The sequence below is a fragment of the Lygodium microphyllum genome, chromosome 9, assembly GCF_053477565.2.
Source record: "Lygodium microphyllum isolate KBCC chromosome 9, Lygodium_microphyllum_v1.1.10, whole genome shotgun sequence".
Lineage (NCBI taxonomy): Eukaryota > Viridiplantae > Streptophyta > Polypodiopsida > Schizaeales > Lygodiaceae > Lygodium > Lygodium microphyllum.
Genome location: NC_141143.1, coordinates 1871136 through 1889251, shown reverse-complemented (window position 1 = coordinate 1889251; position 18116 = coordinate 1871136).

The following is an 18116-nucleotide window of genomic DNA, read 5'->3' as shown; positions in this document are numbered from 1 at the left end:
CTAATATCAACTGGTAGGGTTGGATTTTGAGAATAAGTCGCCTTAGTCTTGCCTTTTCCATTGGTCATTCCGGTAGTCCGTGCTCCAGCACTTGGACTATGTCATCTGCCCAATATGGTGTTAAATTGGCTTTGAATAAATCCCTCCCATTGGAGAGGTTAAAGAGGTGGGCATCTGGCAATTCATCCGTGATGCCTTCTCCAGCGGGTTCCCTTGTGGGGATGCATGATATATGATCAGCCATGTAGTGTTGTTTCCCTTTCCGTACAACTACCGACAAGTCAAACTCCAAGAGTAGAAGGAGCCACCGAGCGATGTGTCCCATAGCGCAAGGTTTGTTCACTAGATATAGCAAGGCTGGGTGGTCTACGAAGAAGGTAAAGCGTGTAGCCAATAGATAATGCCGGAACTTCTTCAATCAAACACCATGGCCAAGCCCTCTCATTCGGTCATTGAGTAACTCATTTCCATCTCTGTCAGTTGTCGGCTTGCAAAACTTACTGGATAATCTAGGTTGTGCTTGCCAAGTTGGCACAACACTGCCCCCACCGCGATTTTAGAAGCATTGATATGCACGTGGAAGGTTATGGTCCAGTCCGGGGCTCGTAGAATTGGTGGTATGGTTAGAGCCTTCTTCAACTCTTCATATGCGCGTTGGTAGGCTTTAGTCCATTCGAAGACAATCAGCAGTTTGTACAAAGGTCTTGCTATCAATGCATAATTCAACACAAACCGTCGATAGTATCCCGTATGGCCTAAGAAGCATTGAACTACCTTGTAGTTGGCTGGTGGTGGAAGGTCGACAATAGCCTTGACCTTCGAGAAGTCAGTGGCAATGCCGTTCTTTAACACCACATGGCTGAGGATGCATCCATGTTTCACCCAAAACTGGCATTTCAAGGGGTTTAGGGAGAGATTATATAGGCGATACTGATCAAAGAGCGCCTGGAGTTTGTTCAAGTATTCCATCCAGTTCGAGTGAACGCAGAGGTCGTCGACAAAGACTTCTAACTACTTGCGAATCATGTCTTTAAATATGGTGCACATGAGACATTGGAAGGTGGCAAGGGCATTAGTCAACCCGAAGGGCATGACTGTGTATGCAAAGATGCCCCGCTTGGTGGCGAAGGCAGTCTTATGCCTGTCGGCAGGATGCACTTGCACCTGGTTGTATCCTGAGAAGCTGTCCAAGAAACTGTAGGCCTCTTTACCTACCACTCTTTCAAGCATGTGCTCGGTGTATGGTAATGGATAGTTATTCCTCTTAGTAGCAGCATTCACCTTTTATAATTGACGCACACTCTAATTTTTCCATTTTTCTTCATCACAATGACTATGGGTGATACCCAGTCCATGTGCTCAATTTCGTAAATGAAACTTGCTTTCATCAGCTTATCAATTTCTTCCTTGACAGCATGAGCGTGCTTAGGATTCATTGGGTACGGTCGCTGCTTTACTGGTGCTACATTTTTTAGATATCGAGCTCCACTCGTGATATGCCAGGGTGACCGTTGTGCATTTATGTCACCGACTTGTCAGTTCCAGATGCGGTTGGTACACTGCCCATGAATAATAGCTAGATGACAGCTATCCTTATCTACTCTAGTTCGTGGCTCAGTTAGTATGCCACCTTAGTTAGTTGAGTTTGGTTTGAGATCCATATATAGGGTTCTTCTATTTCTATGTACTTGAGTTCTTTTGGCTTACACAACTAAGAAGAGGAAAACTGTTTTCAGCCTCCACCCTTGTGTATATTCCCCCATTGTGCAAGCAAGAAAGCTACAAGTGAGACTCCTTCCTTCTCTCCCACAATCTTGACATGGCATCAGAGCCTTGTTCGTGGTAAGAGGACTAGTGTTGCTTTCGTTTTTCTATTTTGGGAGCAAGTCTCTGCAGGTAGCACAGCCGGAAAGTGCAAGAGTGCATTGTCTCAGATTGAGACACCCTTCTCGGTGTAGCAAGAGAGCAGTATATGCTAAGAGACGGGGCTTTAGCCCTTAGTTGCTCTGTTTTTTTTTATTTGAGGCCATTTCGGGGCCTGTTTTGGAGGCGGAAGTTTTCTGCACGCACGCAGGAAAAGGCCCAGTTTTATGCTGTGAGACCACTGTTCTACAGGTCGGTGAAAAGTTACCACAAAAATTGCATCGTATGCTTGTGTGCAGAGACATTGGGAGTTACAAAATCATCCTTGTTTCCTGTTTATGCAAAATCGTCACTAAGAAGTGATTGTGTGGTCAAATACCACTTTCATCAGTTTTGCAGATTTGCCCTTATGAGGCTAAAGCTGTGTTTTTTACAGTGACAGAACTTTTTGCAGTATTCTGTAATGGCATTTGATTCTCTTTCACAAATTGTCACTGAAAATCTTGACAAGAACAATTTCCAAGCATGGAAGTTCAGAATGACGAATTTCCTTATGGGAAAAGGATATTGGGAATTTGTTGCAGGAAATGAAGAAGAACCAGTTTTTCCTTATGTTCCCAATCAACAGTAAATGCAGGCATTTAAAGCATGGCATGAGAGAGCCAGGAAAGTTATGTACTGGCTGTCTATCAGCATTTCAGACTCTATGATTGTGCATATTCAAGATGCAAGTACGCCAAAGAGGCATGGGATACTTTGTTAAAAATGTACAGCACAAATATGCAAGCCAGGAAAATGCAGCTTAAGCAAGAGTTGCACAATGTGCAAAGAGAAAATATGAGCATCAATGACTACCACATGAAGGTGAAGAAGATTGCAGATGCACTTGCTTCCATTGGGTTGCCAGTGGAAGATGATGATTTAGTTTCTCTGACCTTGAATGGTCTAGGAAAGGATTATGCACAGTTCCAAAAATCCATTTCCGTCCGTGAAAGATTTCCTGATTTTGAGGAGTTGATTGCTCTTCTAATTTTTGAGGAGCAGAGAAATGGTGGTGCATCTTCTTTAGGAGGAACTTCAAAAGAAGTTGTCTTCTACTCAAATGCTGGAAGAGGTAGAGGTAGAGGTAGAGGAGGCTGATCTAGAGGCCATGGTAGAAATCAGAATATGCAGCAAACTCAAGAAAACCAGTCCTATGGAGGAGGACGTGGTAACTCTAGAGGCAAGGGGAGCCAAAGAGGTCATGGTGGATAGCAAAGAGGCCAAAATGCAAACAACAATGTTGAATGTTACTACTATGGTAAAACGGGTCATATGGCTAAAGACTGCTATAAAAAGCAGAATGACATCATGAATGGGAAATTGCAACAAGGGAATAATGCATCTTCTAGTAGACAGGGTGATGACAGAAATGAGCATTTGTTTATGGTGCAACACATGAACAATTCTGTGACAAGTGCAAAAGAAAGCAACGATGTATGGTATGTTGACTCAGGTGCATCAAACCACATGATAGGTCATGCAGAATGGATGGAGGATGCAAGGAAAATGGAAAAACCAGGATTTGTGGAGACTGGTGATGATACTGCACATCCTATTGTGTAGATTGGAAAAATTCATTTGTCTATGCAGGATGGGAAAAAGAAATACTTGTCCGATGTATTTCATGTCCCGAATATCACCAAGAATCTGGTCTCTGTTGGTCAAATGGTTGAGCAGGACTTGCAGATCAGATTTAATCCTCATGGATGCTTTGTTGAGGATATGAAAAATAAAGGTCGCTTGATAGCAAAAGGAAAGAAGAAGGGCAGAATGTTTACGTTGGATGTAGACATGCCTGAATTCAGTGCAGCAATGTTTGCACATGGGACTGGTGTAGTTGCAGATATTGATATCTGGCATAAACGCATTGGTCATGTTAATGTATAGCAACTTAAATCAATGCAAGCCCAAAATATTATTGCAGGATTGCCTAAATTCAAGGTTGCAGAAATGCATAAGGTATGTGAAGCTTGTCAGTTTGGAAAACAGGCAAGGAAACCATTGGAATTAATCCACTCTGATGTGTGGACTACTAAAGCTGCATCTCTTGGAGGCTGTCATTATTTTGTCACTTTTATTGATGACTATAGTAGAAAAGTTTGGGTGTATTTTATGAAAAAGAAAAGTGAAGTTTTTGGGCATTTCAAAACTCTTAAAGCTATGGTTGAAAAAGAAACAGGCCTGTAAATAAAATGCCTAAGGTCAAATGGAGGGGGAGAGTACCTCTCAAATGAGTTTGCAAGGTTCCTACAAGAGCATGGCATAAAGCAGCAATATTCATGCAGTCATACCCCACAACAAAATGGAATTGCAGAAAGGAAAAATAGGCATATTGGAGAGGTATCTCATGCCATGCTCAACGAAAAAGACTTGCCATATTTTTACTGGGCTGAAGCAGTTGCTATAACAGTCTACATAATGAACAGGACTCCCACTGCGGCAATACATGGGATGACTCCAGAGGAGAGGTATACTGGTAGGAAACCGGATATTTCTCATTTGAAAATTTTTTGTTGCATTGCCTATATTCATGTGCCAGATGAGTTGAGATCCAAGTTGGATCCAAAAGCTGAGAAGTGCATCTTTATTGGTTACTCTCTGCAGCAAAAAGGGTATAGATGCTATAACCCTTCTACTCATAAGTTTACAGTGAGCAGAGATGTTGTTTTTTATGAGATGAGTAGCTGGTATAAACCAATAAATGTGATTGATAATGTAGATGCACAAAATGGTAATGCTGCACAGAATTCACAACAGCAGTCACAAGATATTAGTGGACCTGGAGTCTCCTCTAGCAGTGGTTCACATTCTTTGCCATGGACAGGCAGATTGAGATCAGGAGAATCTTCTCAAAGCAATGTAGATAGTGGTATGCAGGTATCACGAAAAGGAAAAGAGAAGGTAGATCAGCCCATGTTTGATGTGAATGCAGGTCACTCTTATGTGGATGGTGAATCCAGTGGCTCAGAATAGAGCATTGATGATGAGTTGGGTATTCCTTCTATTGTTACACCTAGAGTAAGAAAGACCAGGGATATTTTGAGAGCACCTGGGAGTGAACCTACTTTGCATAGGTCTACCAGAGCTAGGTATCCCGTGGATAGGCTGAAATATGATGGATTTACAGCCATTCACTATGCATATATGGTCAAAGTGATACAGGAACCAGAACCCACTTCTTTTGAGCAAGCCATGGAAAAAGAAAAATGGGAGAAAGCCATGGATGAAGAAATGGATGCCTTGGAAGCAAATGCTACATGGGAATTGGTACCTTTGCCTAAAGATGAGAATGCAATTGGTTGTAAGTGGGTTTATAAGGTGAAACACAATGCAGATGGTTCTGTGAATAGATACAAGGCAAGATTAGTAGTCAAGGGGTATGGACAAACATATGGCATTGATTATGAAGAAACATTCAGTCCGGTTGCAAGGATGACAACTGTAAGAGCAGTCATTACTATGGCTGCATCAAAGGGATGGTCTTTACATCAGATGGATGTAAAGAATGCCTTCTTGCATGGTGATTTACAAGAAGATGTATATATGGAGCAGCCACCAGGTTATGTGCATGCTGTTCATCCTGAGTTTGTTTGCAGGTTGAAGAAAGCCTTGTATGGCTTGAAGCAAGCACCTAGAGCATGGTCTGACAAGATAGGACAGTATCTTGTCACTATTGGCTTTCAGATTTCCAAGGCAGATTTCTCACTTTATGTGAGAAAAACAGAGAAAGGTATTATGCTACTTGTCATTTATGTTGATGATTTGATTATGACAGGTGATAGTGATGAAGATATCCTTCATGTGAAGATGCTATTGAAGCAGAAGTTTGAGATGAAAATTTGGGAGAGCTGCGTTATTTCTTGGGCATTGAGGTGATTAGATCACCAAGTGGGATACGGCTCTTGCAGAGACAGTATGGATTGGACAACATGACAACTATCCGTATCTACTCTAGTTCGTGGCTCAGTTAGTATGCCACCTTAGTTAGTTGAGTTTGGTTTGAGATCCATATATAGGGTTCTTCTATTTCTATGTACTTGAGTTCTTTTAGCTTACACAACTAAGAAGAGGAAAACTGTTTTCAGCCTCCACCCTTGTGTGTATTCCCCCATTGTGCAAGCAAGAAAGCTACAAGTGAGACTCCTTCCTTCTCTCCCACAATCTTGACATGCGTTTGGTGTCATGGGTATGTTATGAGTCACCACACTCGGATCTACCCCTTTAAGCTCTTCCAAGGACCATGCGAACATGTCCACATACTCTCGCAAGAGGGCGACCAGACTCACCTCCTCATCCTCGGCCAAGTCATCGACAAAAAAGACTGGTCGAGAGGTCTCCCCTTCCCAGACTAAGTTCACCTCTTTGACTCTGGCTGGTCCCTCAATTGGTTTGCTCGCTTGTCCTTGCCGTTTGGCACCCATCAAGATCACCACCTTATCGCCTTTCTTGAATTTTGTAAATCGTTTCGGAAGGTCCCGTAGTTTTCATTGCTCATCTGTCCGGGTGTCTCTGGGTTGTTTCGCATTTTCTTACTTCAATCGTTTGCACCTCAGATGGACAGGTAAGTCCCCGGCGGTGCGTCGGGTCTTGGGCGGCCTAGGTATCTCTAGGTCGCTATCCGAGTTCACTTCTGACTCAGAGTCGAACTCGCCGTATTCGCTAGAGGAGGGGGTCTCCCCAGGTGGTCGCAATTCAGACGGTCATTCTGCTCTAAGAACTTGTGTCATCCCTGGTTGAGCTAGGCTTGCTTGCTCAAGGTCTATGGCTGCTATGTGTTCTAACCAGGCACGGTCACAATTCACGTGTGTGAGCCCTCGCTTTGTCTGCTAAACTCTTCATTTTTGCGGCTTGAAATCTGCCTGTATTTGTTCTATTACATGTCCCTCTGTGTCATACTCTATCGAATCCACCATCCCCCCCACTCTCATCCTCGAAGGGTTGGCAATCTTCATACTCGTTGTCAGAGTCCTCTGCACTAACCGGTTTAACGTCCCGTAGGGCTTGGTACTTCTCTTGTCATTGCTCCGGGACCAAGGCCGAGTTGTACATAAGGTTCAAGTCATGCACTCTGGTCCATTGCCACTCGGATTCACCTAAGAGGTCCTGGAGAGGTGTGAGGTTTGCTACTTGAGTTGTTAGCCAGCTTGTCTATTAAGTATTCCAGGGCCTCTTGGAGTTCTGTCTTGTTGCCTAGCACTTGGAGGGTGACGGGCTTAGGTCTCCCAAGCTGGGTTCCTTCCATCATGCACACTGGTATAGTGAGTGTTACGTCGGTCGCATCCATCATCGTGATGGCTTGCTCGTGTGCTTCTTCGTCCGAGAACGGCAGGCCAATTGTAGCAAGGACATGCATCCAATCCCACTTGTCTCTGGACATGGGATATACTTGGTCAAGGGCCCGTAAGAATTCTTGACCTGACTATCGCCCTTGAGCATCGAGGAGATGGCATCCAAGTTGGTTGGTGAGGTTTTTCCAAGTGTCCATCTCCATCCTCACAACTTTCGTCCTGTTGCCGAAGAAGATCAAGTCGTTACCCCAATCTTCAATAACTCTAGCATTGCGCATCCAGGGCAGGCCTAACAAAACATCATAGTCCACCCCCTTCATGACTATAAAGTCAACCGAGAACTGGACACCTGCGATTTTTACTGGCCAGTTTTTAAGTACCCCGAATGGCCTTACCCTCATGCCGTTTGCTAGTGTGACATTAAATCGAGCGGTCTCAACAAGTGGGTTTCCCCAAGTTTGCAGCACCGCATGGCTCAACACATTAACCCCAGCTCCCGTGTCTATGATCCCCTTCCTTGTTGTGTTTCCTAAGGCTAGGACTGGTAACACTACATGCATCTCGATGCCTTCCCGAAAAGCATTAATTTGCAAGGATTTTGGCACAAAGTGTAGCATTAGACTCGATATTTGTGTTTCTGCGTCCTGATCCTGTAGATCTGACGCCTACTCCCGTGACTCCTCAACCCACTGCTTGAGGTTTCGCCATGGGGTGGGGTGCTACTAAAGCAAGTCTCCTAGGCTTAAAGTCACTGGGGTGGTCACTAGAGTGGTGAGGAGTCCGTCGGTTGCGTCCTTCTCCTATGCCAAACTACCCTAGCCAGTGGCCGTGACTAATTTGTGTCCCTTCAGCATCAAGGCTTGCCCTCAGGGGTGTTGTCTGGGGTGCAGTTGCCCTTCCTAGTTTTGGTTAAGGGGGTAAGTCTGTCGTGGTCATGCTGATGAGATCCTTGCTCCCATCCTCTAGGATGGACTCAGCATCTCTCAAATGCGCTTTTACCTCTTTTACCCTATCCCTCACTTTCTCTATGGCCTCGAGTTGGCTTTTTAGATGTGGGTACTCCCCTGCCTTAGCACTCCCCTTTTCGGCCGTCTTGGGGGCTGAAGTTTTCGTCTCTACGTCCTCGACCTTCTTTCCAACAGGTAGAGTTGTAGCACTCTCTGGCTTCAATGCGATTTTAGCCTCTGACCTCCTCTTCCTTCGCTTGTAGCTCTTCTTTCCCATTGAGGCTGCATCAAGGTTGCTAGGCCTTGGTAGAGATATGCCGGCATGCTTTGTCTAGGCACAGGTCATGACCCACAATGGGATGGGCATGGCCTCCCCATCAAGATTCTCGACGCCAAACAGCCCCAATGGGACAGATGGTACTTCGGTTGGATTTGTAGATGGTTTTTGCTTTGGGCAATCGACGAAGAGGTGGGTGATTCCACACTCTACGCACCTTAGGTCAACCTTGTCTCTGTTTTATTGCTCCCTTTCAGGGCAATGCGATGAGGCATCACCTGGGTGTCCACAGGTCCAACAGATGATTGGATCCTGCACCTACCCTCCTAGGCCTCTACCTCGTCCCCTTCCTAGCGCCATCACTAGTACTGGTCGATAGTCCATGAGGACGATGTTACCCTCTTCGTCGTGAGAGAAGTAAGGGTATAAATAAGTCTCTTCCTCATTTGGCTCTTCCACGTAGTGGACTGGAGCGTCACTCAGTGGATGGGTCACATAGGGACCGGGCGGCCTCAGTATACCTATGGGGTTTATGTCCATCCTAGGGATAGCCGGCTTTAGGTCGTTAGGCACAGGAAGGGCCAATGGGGCTCCCCTTTCAAAAAGTGGTTGTGGTATGTTGGCTAGGTAAGGCTGGCCATATGGTTGAGAGTACGGAAGTCTCCTGGGCAATCTCCAGTGCATAGCGTCATGACCAAACCTACCGCAGTTAGCGCAAGGTCTTGACTGAGGGTCTTGACACTCGACTGGCAAATGATTTTCGCCACAGTAAACACATTGGATGTGTGGCTGCATTGGTCTTCTCCACAGGTCTTGCAGCTTGACTATCTCCATCTTGACATCAACCAGGTCATGGCTCTTCTCGGTGGCCTTCCCCTTATCTTGGGATGATGGTGCGGGTTGCTCACCAAAGGTTGGTGCTCTTTCCAAACCTCGCGAGCTGGTTTCTTCTGAGCTGGAGTTCCTAGAACTCCTCTCTTTCAGTTGGTCATCAATTCTAATAGCTTCCTCAAAAACCCTAGCTAGTGCATCTCAATGCAGGCTCGAGTTGGCTGCCAAAGCCTTATACAGTTCCTGAATTCCACTGATGAACACAGTCAAAACTGCTCTCTCAGTCGGTCGTTTGCCTGTAGGGATCCTCTTGAAGAGGCTCCTTACGCGGGTTACATAATCACAAATGTCCTCCTTCTCTTTCTGCTTGACATTCATCAATCACACCAGCAGATTATCAGAGTATCTAGGCTCAGCAAATCTCTTAATGAAGAGATCCTTGAGGCTGTTGAAGTTTGCCCTCTCAACAGTGTCTAAACTTGTATACCAGGTCCTGCCCTTGTCCCCTAAGCAGAGTCGAACGCTTGAGAATGTTGAGTCAGGTCGCTGAGGCTATTGGCTTCACAGACTTACTTGAACTGCTCTACAAAGCTATATGGGTTGTCATGGGGTTGGTACTTGTCAAGCTGCTTTGCGACTATTGGGATTTTAGACTGGCTCTTAGAGCCTTGGGTTTGTACTTGTCAAGCTGCTTTGCGACTATTGGGATTTTAGACTGGCTCTTAGAGCCTTGGGTTGCTCCTAACCCTACAAGCAGTGAGGTTGCTAACGCTACAGCACTTTGCTCTGCCACGCTATTGTCTAACAAGTGCTTCATAAGAAGTTCGCTCAGCGTTAAGTCTCCTTCTAGGGCTCTCTCGTGATCCGTTCGATTTCGGCTGGCTAAGTTAAGCACTCGCTATACCTCACGCAATTCCATGCTTTGCCTTTGGCTCCTAACCTGCTGGTCTCTATTATACAAGGCTATGCCTTGCAACGCCTTATGGGCTAGCTTCCTCTCTTCTTCTAAGTCTGCAATGATAGCATCTGCTGTCTGACCGTGGTGCTCATATCGGGCATGCGCATCGTAGCTGCTGACCAGTTGTTGAATAGCGTGGGAAGACACCCAAGTCGAGTTCCTCATTAGCCCTAAGGTACATGCTTTCCTCCGCCATGGCTGAGTTCACACGCTTTGCCAAGCTATCAATCAGATTGAGTGGGTTTGTCAAATCCCCTTTGCTTGCGTCACTTGCTTGGTCCCACTCTGTGTGTTGATGGTTTGTCTCCGTCCGTGGGTTTTCTCCTATTTGTGGGTTCCTTGAGTGGCTTATTTGAGTGAGTTTCTTGGCTTATTAAATGCAATTCTCGAGTTATCTCCACTCCATGCGGGTGTTCTTTCTGGTGCATGTGTGTTCAATCAGGCTTTCAGTTTTTCTCAAGTACCCTTCAAGTGTGGAAATTCAAGGTGAGTGCAACAACCAGCCCCTAAGCGCCTCATGCACCCTTGGGTGCTATGTTGCCTTGCCATTTCTTGTGGGCTCAATCAGGGTTTTACGGCTTAGCGGGTTACCTCTAGGTCTCTGGGTTTCTTGGTATCACAACAGCCCACTCGAACTATTAAGCGGCCATGTCTTATGATTTTGTCTGCTCGATGCGCCAGAATCAAGCTTCAAGCGTCAAGAAGGCTTACGACAAGTTGCGTCAATGGGCTTCAGTTGGGTCAAGTCAAATCTTTGAGACTGAGTTGGGGCACTCACTCAGCCCAATTGGTCCAAGTTGCAGGGGCCGAGTGGGTGACTCGGACGGGCTGAGTCAAGTGATTTGGATGAGCCGAGTCGAGTGATTCGGACGGGCCGAGTCCGAGGGCTGAGTAGGCTTTTTGGGTCGAGGTCTGAATGGGCGGGTCCGAGGGCTGAGTCTGGGGCTTGGCCTCACAAAGGCCGTTTGGATGGGTCAAACACAGTGCGACGAATGCCGCACAATGCCAATTTTGATCGAATCTCCCTAGTCAGGCAGTCATTCTCTGTATAAACTTCTAGATCCTAGCTAAGGCACCAAGGGAAGTGATTGGCATACCTGGGGTGAGCGATGGGCTCTCCGACGGTGTAATCGAATCGAATCTTTGCGGGGACTCTCTCTCTCTCTCTCTCTCTCTCTCTCTCTCTCTCTCTTTCTACAATGGTTGCAAATGAGCTCTCCTTTGGCTTCCTGACCCTTAAACCCCTTCCCGGGCAGGGCTTTGATACTCTCAATCATTCACTTGTCGACATTAAGCATCCCAAGCTAGCTTTTTGCCATTTTTTGCATGTTTTATGCCTTGTTTGCAACCGTAAACCCTACCCTTTCCCAGTTTGATTTCCTAATTCTATCCTACACTAAATGCAACGAGAATCGAAAGCAACAATCTGACATGATTTCTCCCTATTTTTCAATCATCAAACAAACTAACTAACCCAAAATACTTACTTGTTTTAAAGATCAAAACACCCAACCTTCCTACCTACCTCAAGCTCTGTTTCGGGGGAGAATCCCTTACTTTGATGCTTGATATGGGGCGCGCAAGCGCTCAAGCTTGAATCCGTGGTCCTAGCAATGGAACCAAAATGTAGGAGCTTTTGCTCAACCACCAAGACCCACGGACCACTTATTGTTTCAAGCGTTCCAGGCGAGCTCTAATGGCTACCTCTCACATAGATGACGCGCCCTCAATCATAAGAGTGTAGTGAGCTTACCTTGATGCCAATATGAGTTGCCTCCTCCCTTCCACACTCTGGTAGCTCCATGATCCTAGATGCTAGCTCAAGCATGCTCAATCCTCCTCGTTCTCCAAGCTCCAACCTCCATAGCCGTGCACGCAAAAGAAGGAAAGGGAAGAGAATAGAATAGAAGATGATGAAGAGCTTTACCCCCTTGATCCCTCACTCCCTCTCACTCCCTCCCTCACTCTCACAAGGGCACACACACAAGCAAGGAGAGGAGAAGAAGAGGAGAAGAGAAGAGCTCTTGTTGGGCACACACCAAAGAATGAGATTCCATTCACTTTTTGAACTTTATATATACAAACCCTAAAACCCCATGGGCACCCATCCTTTTTTACATGACCCACCATTGTGGCAAGGTCCCTTTTTCTAATTCCCTCTTTTTGCTTTGTGTCCTAGGCCTATATTCAGCTATTCTTTTACAGGTGGCACTGGAGGGAACCTGGCGCTCTTTTACAAAAAAATTTTGGAGTTTTTGATGTGCCTTTTATTTGAAACTACGCTTTTGTCCGCCTGCGTGTCCTTGCTCCTTTTCCATCTTCTTTTTGCTTTTTCATTCGTCTTTCCTTCTTTTTGGCTTGGGGTTAACACTCATACACAAGATTGTCTTTATGAGTCCAAGCTTCCATCTTGGAACCTAATTCACTTGTGTAACAGTTGTCTACTCATTGTTTTGTCAACATGAATCTACTCGTCATCTTCCATCCACCATAGCTCCTGCCATGCTCTAGATCCAATATTTTGACAATGGCGGAGGCATCGCCACAATTGGAGTGGATTTGTGGGAAAAGGACATCAGTACGAACAGAGTCATGCATGAGAAATCGTAAAATGTGGGTGTTTATGCAGAAAGACGCCAATCGTGAAAACAAAAGTGATAGAAAAATTAGTAACAATTAATTAGAGCACCAAATGGAAGGATGACAGAATGGAAATTTAGGCTAGAGGTTGAGAGGAAAAGGGTGGAAAAATAAAAGGGGATGTCTGGGGACAAATAAGGGCGTTCCCATAGGAAAAACACAAATAGCTAGCCAAAAAACACACATGGAGATTAATGTCGATAAATCTATTGGGCAAAACAAATGGTGGGCAAGAGGAAAAATGGCCAGAATGATGTGGCAGATTAGCTTGTCACCTCAGAATGCAGTTCAGATAGGGATAAGACCCATCACATGGGAAAAACCACAGCAAGACCAATAAAAACATAGTCAAAAATTAGTTTGAGAAAATTCGTGTATCACAATAGAGTGGAACAAAAAGTGAAAATGTCAAGGGAAACCTATGGAACATGGCAAGTCAGTTAAAATACATTTTTGGGGGCATTCACATGGGAAAAATGTAAAAATTAGGCGTGAAAACACACAAAAAATAAATATTGATAAATCTATTGGTCAAAACGAAGGGCAATCAAAAGGAAAAATATTCACGATGATGTGGAAACTAGCCTATCACATCAAAAAGCAGTTGCGGTAGGGATAAGACCCATTCACATGGGAAAAGTGGACAAAAGACACCTGAAAATGGAAATAAAAATTAATACGGAATAATCCGTCAATCCAAATCAAGCTTGGTGAAAATGAAAAATGTCCCACAAAAAGATGTCAGATAGGATCGGTAGGGTCGAATGTTGTTTCGACGGTGGTAGGATGCATTCGCATGGAAAAATGTAAAAACACAAATAAAAACAGACTCAAAAATTAATACAAGAAAACATGTGCATTGGAATAAAGTGCAACAAAAAGAAAAAATTTCAAGGGGCACCGATGGAACAGGGTTGTCAAGTCAGAACACAATTCCAATGGCCTTAGGGGACCAGGGGATAGTAGGGTGGTGGCGAAGGGAGAGGGAATTGGGGTAGTATGGTGTGGCGACAAGGAGAGAGAATGGCAAGGTAGTAGGGTGGCGACAAAGATGGCGACGAGGAGAGAGGGAGGTGGGGTAGTAGGCTGGTAGTGACCGTAGCTCATGAGTGGTAGCGACAACAGCTCACAGCACAGGAGAAGACGATGCCGACTTGTACATGAAGACAGCATGGCTCCTGACCAAGAGTTGTTGAGCAAACAGGTGGCATTGACACATGGGGAGGGACGCAAGGTACTCAATCGCTATGGCGGCAATGGCAGCCATCAAAAGTGAGGACGGGTAGCCACACAAGCGAGCGGGACGATGATGGATTGGGGTGGGCGGAAAAATTATGACAAAGAGGATGGGGAATATGGGAGGAGAGAGATAGGAAGGTGGAGATGGAGATGGAGGGGGAAGAGAAGAGGAGGGAAATGATTAGGAGAGACGGAGAAGCAAGGGATAGGGGTGGGGGGTGGAGGAGGCAGGTTGGGGGCGTGGAAATGGGTCAAGGGGGGTTACTTGGGGGGGTGGGAATAGGAGGGGAGCCATAAGAGAGTGGGGGCAGAAATGGGGTGGGGGGAGTACTAAGTGTTGAGATGGCAAGCTCAATACGTGTGGACATTAATGATGGACCGTCTGGCTAGATGAGTCCGCACATCTAGTCATTATGATACTCACATGGCCACTAACTTATCACTTATTATATTTAGTTTGTTACACCTACTTATAGCTGGCAAAGATATAACGCCAGTCGATTAGTGTAGTCGGTTATGCACTGTTTGACTTAGAAGGCCACTTTCCTTTATGCTATATCTTATCTATACTTTGTGTACATTGTATAGTGTGTGGAAGAAGAAGAAGAAGAAACCAACAAGAAAACGTTTTGGCCTCCATCTCTCTTCTTGTGTTCTTGAGTGAGCTTCCTCTTGAGTATATGGTGTGTATTTGGCACAGCAGCTCAAGCACATCCCCCCATCACATGATTCTTGACATGGTATCAGAGCCGCGCCACTGAGAGAGGCTAATTTTGAAGGCTGAAGTGAATGAGAAGAAGCAAGGTTTGAGCAAGCAAGCAACTGGTAAGAAGCTCTCCCATTCTTCCACTCTCTCTCTTGGATAGTGCCTGTGGAGGCACCAGAAGCAGGGTCAAGCAAAAATCTCATATTGCTGTGAGACTTGGTATGCAAGCAGATCATTGTATATTCTACAGACTAGTCCTTTTGGTTACATGGTTGCCTTCTTTTAGAGTTGCAAAGTTGCATAAAGACTGTGAAGCATGCTAGTTTGGTAAACAAGTGTGACAACCCTTCTCGCATGATAGAGAAGTGAGCAGAAATATAGTTGATGTAGTACATACAGATGTTTGGGGGCCTACACAGAATGTATCTCTTGGTGGCAGCAAATACTTTGTCACATTTATTGATGACTATTCAAGGAAGCTATGGCTATACTTCATGAAGGAAAAGAGTGATGTGTTTGAGCACTTCAAATCTTTTAAGGCAGCTGTTGAAACAAAAACAGGCTTAAAAGTGAAGTGCTTGAGATCAGATGGAGGGGGAGAGTACCTCTCTAATGAGTTCCGTGGCTTCTTGAGGACTCATGGGATAAAGAGGCAATTTACTTGCAGGTATATCCCACAGCAAAATGGTGTTGCAGAAAGAAAAAATAGGCATATTGTAGAAGTTGCACGGGCATTAATGGCTGAAAAGAATATGCCCATGGTATGAGGCTGTCCATATTGTTGTCTACATTATGAACAGAACTCCCACATCTACAGTTCATGGGATGACTCCTGAAGAATGCTTTACTAGCAAGAAGCTTGATGTATCGCACTTGAAGGTATTTGGCTGTGTTGCATACTTTCATGTGCCAGATGAGCTACGGAAGAAGCTTGATCCAAAGGCAGAAAAATATGTTTTTATTGGATACTCTTTAGAGCAGAAAGGATATCGCTGTTATAACCCTGTCACATGTGAGTTCAGAGTGAGTAGGGATGCTATCTTTGATGAGATGGAAAGTTTGTATACACTTGCTATGGTGATGTTTTGGATGGTGATAATGATCAGGACAGATATGTGCAGAAATATAAACAAGAATCACGGAGTCTTAGTGGACTAGAAACATCTTCTAGTACCACACCTATAGTGAGCCCTTGGTTTGGGAGACTAAGGAGTAGCCCCACATCTTTAGGGGGATCTATAAGTATTGCAAGAAAGGACAAAGAAAAGAAGAAAGTGCTAGATGGTAATGATGCATCTACCAGTCATTTGGGACTTGATGGAGATTCCAGTGGTTCAGAGAGTTTGAAAGATGAGCTTGGAATTCCTTTAGTCAGGACACCAGGTGTACAAAGAGCTCATAGTAATGTAAAGGCTCCATTGAGTGATCCGATGGTATGCAAATCTAGCAGGGTCAAATATCTTGTTAAAAGATTTGGCTTTGAAGGTTATGCAGCTCACCATTATGCTTATATGGTGAAACTAGTTGAGGATGTTGAGCCCACGTGTTTTGAGGATGTTGTTGGTCATGCTTATTGGGATGCATCAATGGATGAGGAGATGGCTGCATTAGAAGCCAATAAGCCTTGGGATTTGGTACCCTTACCTAAGAGTAAGAAAGCTATTGGTTGTAAGTGGGTTTACAAATTCAAGCATAATGCATACGGTTCAGTTAGCAGGTATAACACTAGGCTTGATGCAAAAGGCTATGCTCAAACATATGGCATAGATTATGAAGAGACAGTCAGTCGAGTTGCTAGGATGGCAACTGTAGGTGTGTGATTGCCTTGGCAGTAGCCAAAGTTTAGAGTCTGCAGAAAAAGGATGTTAAGAATGCCTTCTTGTATGGTGAATTGCAAGAACAAGTGTATATGGAGCAGCCAGTAGGTTATGAGGATTTAGAGCATCCCACATATGTGTGCAAGTTAAAGAAGGTGCTCTATGGGCTGAGGTAAGCACCTAGATCATGGTCTCACAAGATTGGAGAGTATCTTATCAATATTGGATTTTGTATTTCTGATGCTGATCACTCACTTTATGCGAGAAAGGGAGATGCACGTTTGGTCATCATAGTCATCTATATGGATGGCTTGATTATTATAGGTGACAATGACAATGGGATTGCTTGTTGAGATTACAAGCTCAACACATGCGGACATTAATGATGGGCCGCTTAGTTAGATGGGTCCACACGTCTACACTTAGTACATCGGTGGTCATTATGACTCTCACATGGGAACTTATTCATTACTTATTATATTCAGGTTGTTATACCTATTTACAGTTGGCATAGTTATAGTGCCAGTCGACTAGTGTAGTCGGTTATGCATTGTTTGACTTAGTAGGCCACTTTCCTTTATGTTGTATCTTATCTATAATTTGTGTACATTGTAAAGTGTGTGGAAGAAGAAGAAGAAACTAGCAAGAAAAAGTTTTGGCCTCCATCTCTCTTCTTGTCTCTTGAGTGAGCTTCTCCTTGTGCATTCTGTGTGTGTTCGGTGTAGCATCTTGAGCAAGTCCCCCCCACCACGCGATTCTTAACATTGCTGAAGTTAAGGACTTCTTGAAGAAGAAGTTTGAGATGAAAGATTTGGGTGAGCTAAGATACTTTCTTGGTATTGAGGTGGTCAGATGTGATGATGCTATATGGCTGTCCCAACAAAGGCAGTATGGCTTGGATATGTTATCCAAGTATGGTATGACAGCATGTAAGCCTCTTTCAGTACCATTGGAGAAAAATGTGAAGTTGAGCATTGACATTGGGGATGAGATAGAAGACCCTACTATGTTCAGGAGGATAGTAGGAAGTTTGATTTACATGACTATCATAATGCCAGACTTGAGCTATGTTGTTGGCCTTGTCAGTCAGTTTATGCATATGCCTAGAAAGCCTCATTTGGATGCAGTTAGACGTATATTGAGGTATGTGAAGTCCACTTTACATTATGGACTTTTTTATGAGGCAGGTAAGGACGTACAGGTCTTTGGATACACAGATGCAAATTGGGGTGGTAGCATGTCAGACAGAAGATCTACAAGTGGATTCATGTTTTCCCATGGTAGTGCAGCAGCTACATGGAGTAGCAAAAAGCAACCTACAATTGCTTTATTGAGTACAGAGGCTGAGTGTAGAGGTGTTGCTATGGCAGCATGTGAGGTGGTATGGCTACAAAAGTTATTATGTGATTTGGATGTGTATGGAGATGGTCTAGTTGTCATTCATTGTGACAACATGAGCAGCATACAGCTAGCTAGGAATCCAGTGTTCCATGCTAGAACAAAACACA